We start from the raw sequence: 9,425 nt of genomic DNA, 5'->3' as shown, positions 1-9,425 counted from the left end.
GCTCAGACTCATGTCCATTGAGTTGGTGATGCCATCCATCTCATCCTCTGTTGTCCCCTTCTCCTGCCTTCAATCTTTCTCAGCATCAGGATCTTAAAACTGTTTCCACAAAACTAGTCCCAGGTGCCAAAAAGGTTGCGGACTGCTGCTCTTAGGCACACACCCACTCTCCCTGCTAGCGACCCAGACCTTGGATGTGCCTTGTGGAGTCCAGATTCAAATGTCTTTCAAGACTGCATCGGACCTGCTCTAAGACTCTCCATATTTCTCCTATGGATAGTGAACTGTTATTCCCACCCAAAGAAGTCATCTGAGAATTGCCAGTGGAGGGAGGCTAACTGAGATGTGCTAGCCTCATTTCTCTGTGCTCCTGTTTCCCACGATGGTAACAAGGTGATTGATAGGGGCCCAAGAATTTAGTAAAATGGTGAGGACTGTTTGGGGACTAAGGCATCCCCCAGATTATTTTAAATACTAGGGTGTTGCGACATGAATGACATGGGCATGTGCCATTTCCAGGTGGCCCCAGTGCTGAACCACTCCCCACCCCCAACCTGATCCAGGGGACTAGGCTTTTTCTGCTCCTGGAGGAGGGCGTGCTACCTGGACCGACCCAGTTGCTCTGACTCCGCAGAGACTGCCGGCGCCCAGGCTGGGAGAAGCCTGACTGGCCTGGACGCGGACTCCATGGAATTTGGCCACAACTCAAGAGCAGATTATCCCAGTCTCGGCTGAAACTGAAGCATTTACTACTTAGTCTTTTCTCTGGGAACAAGACTGGCCGGGTTGTTGCCTCTAACTGTAACATGAGAAACGTCTCTCCTCTTATCTGTTGTCTTCCACCAAGGAAGGGTGAGTTTTATAAACATTTTAAAAATAGAAACATGGAACCGCCCCTTGATGAGCTCATGAAAACCACACCTAATCTTCTGGGAACTAAGTATTAGCCTTGGTTCCTACACAGAGATCTTCCAAATATAGCTGGATTTTAGGGAGCTGCTGAAATAGCTGCTCCAGGGGGGTTCTCTCTGGTTCTTCACTGCTTATGCAATCGCAGATTTCATCTGGTGGGGTGAATTAAGAGGCTTTACTCACTTTTTAATGTCTAACAGATTGGCCCTGGTGACCCGGATTACTGGAGAGAGAAAACAATTGAAGGGAAAGAAAAAGTTTGCAGACTACTTGCATTTTTCTCAGTCAAGACTTTGTTACACAGGCTGCAAAAGCAATCCTGCTCAATGTGCTGGAAAAGTGAGGCTTCAGCTTGCTGAGGAGAAGCCACCAAGTGGGGAGCATGCACAGCCAGAGAGGGGTGATTAAAGCAGAGATGGCTGTTTGCAGCCAGCAAAATGCACTTGAAAACTGAGCTGCAAGGTTGCAGTTTACTTGAAGAGGCTTCTCCACAGGTGCATTGGGACAGTAATAGACTTGTTATTTGTAGTTCGGAAATCAGAGCTCATTTACACCCCCAGGACCAAGGTGATTAACTACGGTAGATGCTTCAGTCAGTGCATCAGTCTGTGTAACCCTAACCAGATCTATACTGATAAATAAAATACAGAACACTGCTTTCCAGTCTTTTTCATATTCATAAAAATTATAGTATTTTCCTAGAATACTGGGATAAGCTGGAATAAATTGGAGGATACCTATATGTGACTTGGGCTTCCCTGGTGGTTCAGTGGTAAAGAATCTGCCTGGCATGCAGGAGACACAGGTTTGATCCCTGAGTTGGGAAGATCCCCTGGAGAAGGAAATGACAACCCACTCCAGTATTCTTGCCTGGGAAATCCCATGGAAAGAGGAGCCTGGTGGGCTACAGTCTATGGAGTCACTGAGTCAGACACAGTTGAGCAACTAAACAACAGCAATATGTGACTTGAAGAAAAATGTATCAATATTTCATTTTCTTAAATTATAATAGCAATAAAATACAAGTGTTTGAGGAAGATCGTTAAATCTTGAATTTTAGTAAAGTTTTAAACAAGATGTTTTTAAAGTTAAGTGGAACTTGATCCTGATTTAATCAGCATAACTTTTTGCTATCTGGCTTTTGTTGCAGCTATACATATTTACGCACTATCCTGGATAGCTCAAGTGGTAAAAAATCTGGCCATGATGCGGGAGACCTGGGTTGGATCCCTGGGTTGAGAAGATTTCCTGGAGAAAGGCATGGCAACCCACTCCAGTACTCTTGCCTGGAGAATTCAATGGACAGAGGACTTAGTGGGCTACAGTCTATGGGATTGTAAAGAGCCAGACACGACTGAGCGACTAACACTTTCACATGCATATTTACCTATTCAGTTCAGCTGCTCAGTTGTGTCCGACTCTTTGCGACCCATGGACGGCAGGATGCCAGGCTTCCCTGCCCATCACCAGCTCCCGGAATCTGCTCAAACTCATCTCCATTGAGTTGGTGATGCCATCTCATCCTCTGTCATCCCCTTCTCCTCCCACCTTCAGTCTTTCCCAGCATCAGGGTCTTTTCCAATGAGTCAGTTATTTGAAGAATCAAGTGGCAAAAGGATTGGAGCTTCAGCATCAGCATCATTCCTTCCAGTGAATATTCAGGACTGATCTCCTTTAGGAGGGACTGGTTGGATCTCCTTGCAGTCCAAGGGACTCTCAAGAGTCTTCTCCAACACCACAGTTCAAAAGCATCAATTCTTTGGAGCTCAGCTTTCTTCACAGTCCAACTCTCACATCCATACATGACTACTGGAAAAACCATAGCCTTGACTAGACCTTTGTTGGCAAAGTAATGTCTCTGCTTTTCAATAGGCTATCTAGGTTTGTCACAACTTTCCTTCCAAGGAGTAAGCGTCTTTTAATTTCATGGCTGCAGTCACCATCTGCAGTGATTTTGGAGCCCCCCAAAATAAAATCTATCACTGTTTCCATTGTTTCCCCATCTATTTGCCGTGAAGTGGTGGGACCAGATGCTATGATCTTAGTTTTTTGAATGTTGAGTTTTAAGCCAGCTTTTCCACACTCCTCTTTCACTTTCATCAAGAAGCTCTTCAGTTCCTCTTTGCTTTCTGCCATAAGGGTGCTGTCATCTGCATATCCAAGGTTATTGATATTTCCCCGGGCAATCTTGATTCTAGCTTGTGCTTCATCCAGCCTAGCATTTCACATGATGTACTCTGCATATAAGTTAAATAAGCAGGGTGACAATATACAGCCTTGAGGTACTCCTTTCCCAATTTGGACCCAGTCTGTTGTTTCATGTCTGGTTGTAACTGTTGCTTTTTGACCTGTATACAGATTTCTCAAGAGGCAGGTCAGGTGGTCTGGTATTCCCATCTCTTGAAGAATTTTCCATAGTTTATTGTGATCCACACCGTCAAAGGCTTTGGCATAGTCAGTAAAGCAGAAGTAATGGGTAAAACCTCTTAGCCATTAAGAGGTTTGAATAATGACCTCTTTGCTGCTGCTGCTAAGTCACTCCAGTCGTGTCCGGCTCTGTGTGACCCCATAAACGGAAGCCCACCAGGCTCCCCCGTCCCTGGGATTCTCCAGGCAAGAACACTGGAGTGGGTTGCCATTTTTCTTCTCCAATGCATGAAAGTGAAAAGTGAAAGTGAAGTCGCTCAGTTGTGTCCGACTCTTTGCAACCACATGGACTGCAGCCTACCAGGCTCCTCTGTCCATGGGATTTTCTAGGCAAGAGTACTGGAGTGGGGTGCCATTGCCTTCTCCAATGACCTCTTTAAACTTCTGATAATAACCTTCAGATGAGAAAGTGTGCAGACACATAAGTAATAAATATAAAACCATTATAATAATCTTTAAATTTTCTGAACAGTTGAAATTCCGTTTTAAAAATCCAGTAGGTCTTGATTTTTTTCATTTCAACAGGTAGGTTTCTTATGGTAAGTGAATTTTAATGATAATTGAATGTTTTCATATTAAGTCTTTCTAAGTATCGAGGCTGTAATGTGAAAACTTGCTTGCACTGTCAGAGTATTTAGCTTCGATGCCGCTAAAAAGACACAGCAGACGAAAGGATGAAGCATGGTGGGGCGGGAGAGAAGATTCTGGACCGCCTGCCCCACTCCTTGCCCCACCTCTGCTGCTGATGCTCCATGGGCTTTGGCCTTGCTCCTCTAGCACATAAAAGGTTTCCTCCAGCCCAGGCTGGGCCCCCTGTAGCTGTTGGCAGATGGACCTGTTGGCCTCACTCAGCATTTTGGGGTGGAATAGGGATTCCATCAGACCTGCAGGGACCACATGAGCAACAGTACCTTTCGCTCTGACCCCTTAGTCACCCTATAGCATCCCAGAGAGGACCGCAGAGGCCCCCAAATGCCTTAAGGCTGCAGTCCCCAACTTTTTTGGCACCAGGAGCTGGTTTTGTGGAAGATAACTTTTCCATGGACGGGCGGGTGGGGGTTGCAGACGGTGGGGGTGGAATGGGGATGGCTTCAGGATAATTCAAATCTATTCCATTTATTGTTCACTTTCTTTCTATTATTATCACCTCAGCTCCACCTCAGATCATCAGGCATTAGATCCTGGAGATTGGGGACCCTTGCCTTAAGGAATATGTGCATGCCCAGTCTTTCAGTCACATTCAACATTTTGCAACCCCATGGACTGTAGCCCATCAAGCTCCTCTGTCCATGGAACTTTCCAGGCAAGAATACTGGAGAGGGTCACCGTTTCCTATTCCAGGGGATCTTCGTGTCTCAGGGATTGAACACACATCTTGTGAGTCTCTGGCATGAGCAGGCGGATTCTTGACCATTGCGCCTTTAAGGAATACAAGGGTATCTATGTTCCTCCACATCACTGTGCAGGGCTTTCCCCTACAGATCCCTCCTAGGACTCAGGGCAGAGGTCAGACCAGGATGAAGGGGACAGTTTTCTCTGTCCACCTCTTTCCTTTGTCTTATCCTCAACTTTGGGGACTAGAGAAGGAATGGCAACCCACTCCAGTATTCTTGCCTGGGAAATCCCATGGACAGAGGAGCCTGGAGGGCTACAGTCCATGGGGTCACAAAAAGTCAGACACAGCTGAGTGCATACACACACACATACACACACACGCACACGCACACAGACACACACCCCTTTGGGGACCTCACTGTACTCACCAACTTTTGCTCTCATGGTGCAAAGTGGGACCAGCAATGATAGGAAGGCCATGGGCCTGGGGCAGAGATGGAGTCCTCCGGTGGGGGTTGGGGTGAGAAACCCGCTGCTTCCTGGTCTCTCTCAGCTGTGGTTGGTGTTTACCTCTGAATAAACCTGTGTATACCGGGCCTGGGTGTGAACCAGACACCTGCTCTTAATGTGCAGAAAGCTCAAACTCCAGACTCTCAAAGTACCTAAATTGCACCCGTTTTATATGAAATGTATTCTTTTTTCATTCATTGCTTTGTGCTGTGACTTCCTCAAATGTGCCACACTCTGAAAACAGAAACTTCTGCTCTGTGCCTGTCTCTTCCACCTCCTGAATGGAAACTCCCAGTGCAGCATTTCTTAATCTCCGGCTTCCGAGATTACCACACGGCTCAGGATGCGCCCCCCCATCAAGGAACCATTTGGGGCTCTCTCCTCCGGCAGATGCAATTGCTTTCAGTTTTCACATTTGTAGAGGGGGGAGGAGGACTCAGCAACGAGACTCCCCCTAACTGTGTGGGCCCACGCACTGGAGCAGTCCCTGATGCGTTTGTGGGCATTCTCTGCTAGGCATCTCCCATGACTCCTTGTTAACCAGAGTTTCCTTATCCCAGGACCAGATGTCACCTGCAAACACGATATGAAGGACTATTGGCAACTTACTGCCCCAGCGACGCAAGGAATTGTTTTAACAAATTAAGTACAGCCTGATCTGCAAGTGTAAATGCAGAGGTAGAAAAAAAGTCACTATAATAGCATCCTCTTCAAAAACAATCGTTACTAACTTCTTTTGGAATGGTGTTCTTTGCACAATACACATTAGAAATTTGGCTGGATTACTATTTCAAACAGCCCTTTAAAAAGGGTGTTGGGTGCTTATTCTCATATGATTGCTTTAAACCAAGTGAGTTAAATACATTTGGGGTTTTCCTTTGCAGTTACAGCACTAAAGACAATTGCAAGGACTTCCCTGGTGGTCCAGGGGTCAAGAATCTGCCTGTCAGTGCAGGAGACACAGGTTCTATCCTTGGTCCAGGAAGATTCCACTTGCCGTGGAGCAACTAACCTCCATACACCTCCTCCAGGTCTTTAGATTGATAATCTTTTGTCTCTAATCATGGGAAGAGAGGTTGTGAAGGCATTTCATCTGTCTCCTAGTGGGTAGAGATATGGAAGAGGACTGAGCCCAGGAAACCTCAGAAATGGAACACTAGTTTTGCTTATGCTTAAAGGGAAAATGGGCTTCCCAGGTTGAAACAGTAAAGAATCTACCTGCCAATGCAGGAGATGCAGGAGACTCGAGTTCAGTCCCTGGGTCGGGAAGATCCCTTGGAGGAGGGCATGCAACCCACTCCAGTATTCTCACCTGGAAAATTTCGTGGACAGAGGAGCCTGGTGGGCTATAGTTCACGGGGTCACAAAAAAGTCAGACACCACTGACCACAGCCTCACAAGCACAAAGGGAAGGCAGCTTTAATTCTTCCTGGGGTCTGTGGGAGCCCAGAGAGACTTCCTGCCCCCCTCACCCTGGTCCTGGGTCGGGTGATAGGTGCCTGGGGGCACTGCTGGGCTTAAGGGTATCCTGAGACCTTCTCCTGGTTGCTGAGGGCAGATGGATGGGCAGTGTCTCCCTCTTGTCCACCCAGCTCTCGCACTCAGCGCAACACCCCTAGGCCAAGACTCTCTCCAAAACAGGAGTCCTTGCCCAGATGCCGATAGACATGCTGGAATGGAGCCTATTTCTATCAGCTCACGGAGCTGGCGATAAACTCCTCATGATTCCTGAGACCTGGTTGTTAAGTACAGTCAAGACTAAACATAAAATTATAAGTAAATTAAATCTATATAAAAGACAAAGTGATAAATAATAAAAACTTACCACGTCCTGATTCTATTGCATGGAATTGTTTCTCAGCTCTTGAGGTCATTCATGTCTACTACATACCCATGGTGGAAATACAACACCATGATGGGTGCCCAGATGTCTTTTTCCAACTCTGCATTCAGTGGCCTCGAGTTAGTAGCTTAAAATAGGCCATCGTGGGAGTTTTTACACCACAGAAACCAGCAAACACTACAAACCAGGGCAGGGCTTTCACAAGGCTGGTTGTTAAATATTTATCAGCCCAGCAAAAGCTGTGTCCATGAACTTTTAACACTTCTGACACATTTTAGGTTATTTGTTTTTGTGCTCTACCCACCTTTTCTAATATTAGTAATCCATCAGAATAGCTCTTATTTCTACTGAAGTAGAAAATCTCAAAAAAAAAAAAAAAAAAGGAAAGAAAATCTCTGACATTGAAGGGTGTTCACGGGCCACCATCTCTCTGTCACCCCTGGAGCTTCATCCTTGTTCTAACAGCAAAGCCATGGATAGTGGGGAAGGGCATCAGGGGTGTGTCCTGAGAGCCAGGCTATAGCCTAGAGTGGCCCCTTGGGGGCACAGACAGCAGACACTTTGCTTCATAATCTGACTTCCAAGCTGATGCTGGCTGGGTTTACAATCAGTATTGCCCACTGCCTCTTAGGAAATCCCTGAGGAATTCTCATTCAGTATATGGGGGCTTTGGCTCCCCAGGTGGCTCAGCGCTAAAGAATCCACCTGCCAATGCAGGAAACGCAGGTGATATGAGTTTGATCCCTGGGTCGGGAAGACCCCATGAAGTAGGAAATGGCAACCTGCTCTAGTCGTCTTGCCTGGAAAATTCCATGGACAGAGAAGCCTGGCGGGCTACAGACTACGGGGTTGCAAAGAGTCAGACATGATCGAGCACACACACACTTAAGGGGGCTTGGTCCTCTGAGATCTGAACTCAGAAAGCTCAGGAGAATGGAAATATGGGGCAAGTAAAAAGTTGTTTGCACTCAAACCTCTGCTTTACTTTCTGTCCATGTGACCGTAAGCAAATTAATACATTTGTGGAGCTTCGGTTTCTTTATTTATAGAAGGGGGGAAAAACTACTTGGTTTTCATTTTACTTTTTACACTGTCCTTTTTTTTAAAAAAATAACATCAAGTGTTATCAATAACCCACAGCTTTGACACTAGGAGAAAAGTGAAATCAATTATTACATGTCTTTACATTATACTAATATACCTTTACAAAACACAATACTTTCATCTATTTGTCCATTATTATCATTCATACAACAACCTTGAAAGTAACTGTTATTAGGCTTGTTCGACATTCGAGGAAATTTAGAGATAAGTAACTTATCTGAGACTAGTCAAATAATACCCAGAACCAAAATTCTAACTCACATTTGCTACATTCAAAGCTATGCATTACATGTACTCTGATTAAAAAAAATTTTTAATAATCTAAAAATTAAATATCTAAACAAACTGAAAAAAAAAAAACATACAGCCATTAGATCTCAATATTCTTGGACTTAGCTGGTGCTAAGTCACTCATTCAAGAGACTTATGGGGAGCAGTAGCCTCCAGGGACAACCCGCATTGTCCATCTGCTGCTGTTTATTGTCCAGGAAGACACTGGCCAGTCCTCCCTACTTCTGCCTACAGCTGTGCTCTCAGAGGCCACGCCAGTTTGAGTGCCCCCAGCCCCTACCTCCTTGGTTGCTTGAAACCTGCCACTCTGGGTGGTTTTGGCTAACTGAACTAAAATCAGGTCCTCTGGCTTCACCCATCAGATTAAAGATTCATGAGCATATTCTGGGCACAGACCTCCAAGCAGGGCTGAAAGAGTAAGATACTTATTATTATTCTATTTTTTCTATATAGTATTCATTTATGGCAGTGCTGGGTCTTCGTTGCTATGTGCAGGCTTTCTCCAGTTATGGTTCACGGGCTCCTCAATGCTGCGGCTTCTCTGATTGCAGGGCACAGACTCTAGGTGCACGGGCTTCAGTAACTGTGGCACATGGACTCAGTAGCACTGAGGCATGTGGGATCTTCCCAGATCATGGATCAAACTGGTGTCCTTAACCACTGGACCACCAGGGAAGCCCCAAGATGCCTCTTAGCTAATTAAAGATGGAGAAGCTCCAACACACCACACGGATCCCATAAGCACCCCTGTCCTGGTGCCCAGGTTGTAGCTTTAACTACTAGAAAAATTTCAAATTAAAGATCACACCAAGACTCTGCGCTTTGTGAAAACTTAAATCTGATGGCAAAGCAAGTTATGTTCACTAAAAACATTCTGGAAAATAGAGATAATGAAATTTACCTACAGTCCTAACACTCAGATCTCCAATAACTACTGTCAACATTGTAATCAACAGCATTCTGATTTTCTTTGTAATGCACAGAAATTAATATTTCCTTGCCT

General features: G+C 45.4%; 1 long non-coding RNA gene across 1 annotated transcript in view; it reads right to left on the bottom strand.

Moving 5' to 3' along the window:
• Positions 1-7,145, bottom strand: part of LOC105003066 — a 7,735-nt gene extending 590 nt beyond the window's left edge. The window contains exons 1-2 of the long non-coding RNA XR_827069.1: positions 7,010-7,145; positions 5,103-5,271 (exon numbers count right to left, since the gene is read on the bottom strand). This is a non-coding gene — a long non-coding RNA (uncharacterized LOC105003066). The remainder of the gene's footprint in view (positions 1-5,102; positions 5,272-7,009) is intronic.
• Positions 7,146-9,425: the final 2,280 nt, after the last annotated feature.

The sequence above is a fragment of the Bison bison genome, unplaced genomic scaffold, assembly GCF_000754665.1.
Source record: "Bison bison bison isolate TAMUID 2011002044 unplaced genomic scaffold, Bison_UMD1.0 scf7180017864461, whole genome shotgun sequence".
Lineage (NCBI taxonomy): Eukaryota > Metazoa > Chordata > Mammalia > Artiodactyla > Bovidae > Bison > Bison bison.
The sequence above is the reverse complement of the archived record's forward strand: the minus strand, read 5'-3'. Positions and strand labels throughout refer to the sequence as shown.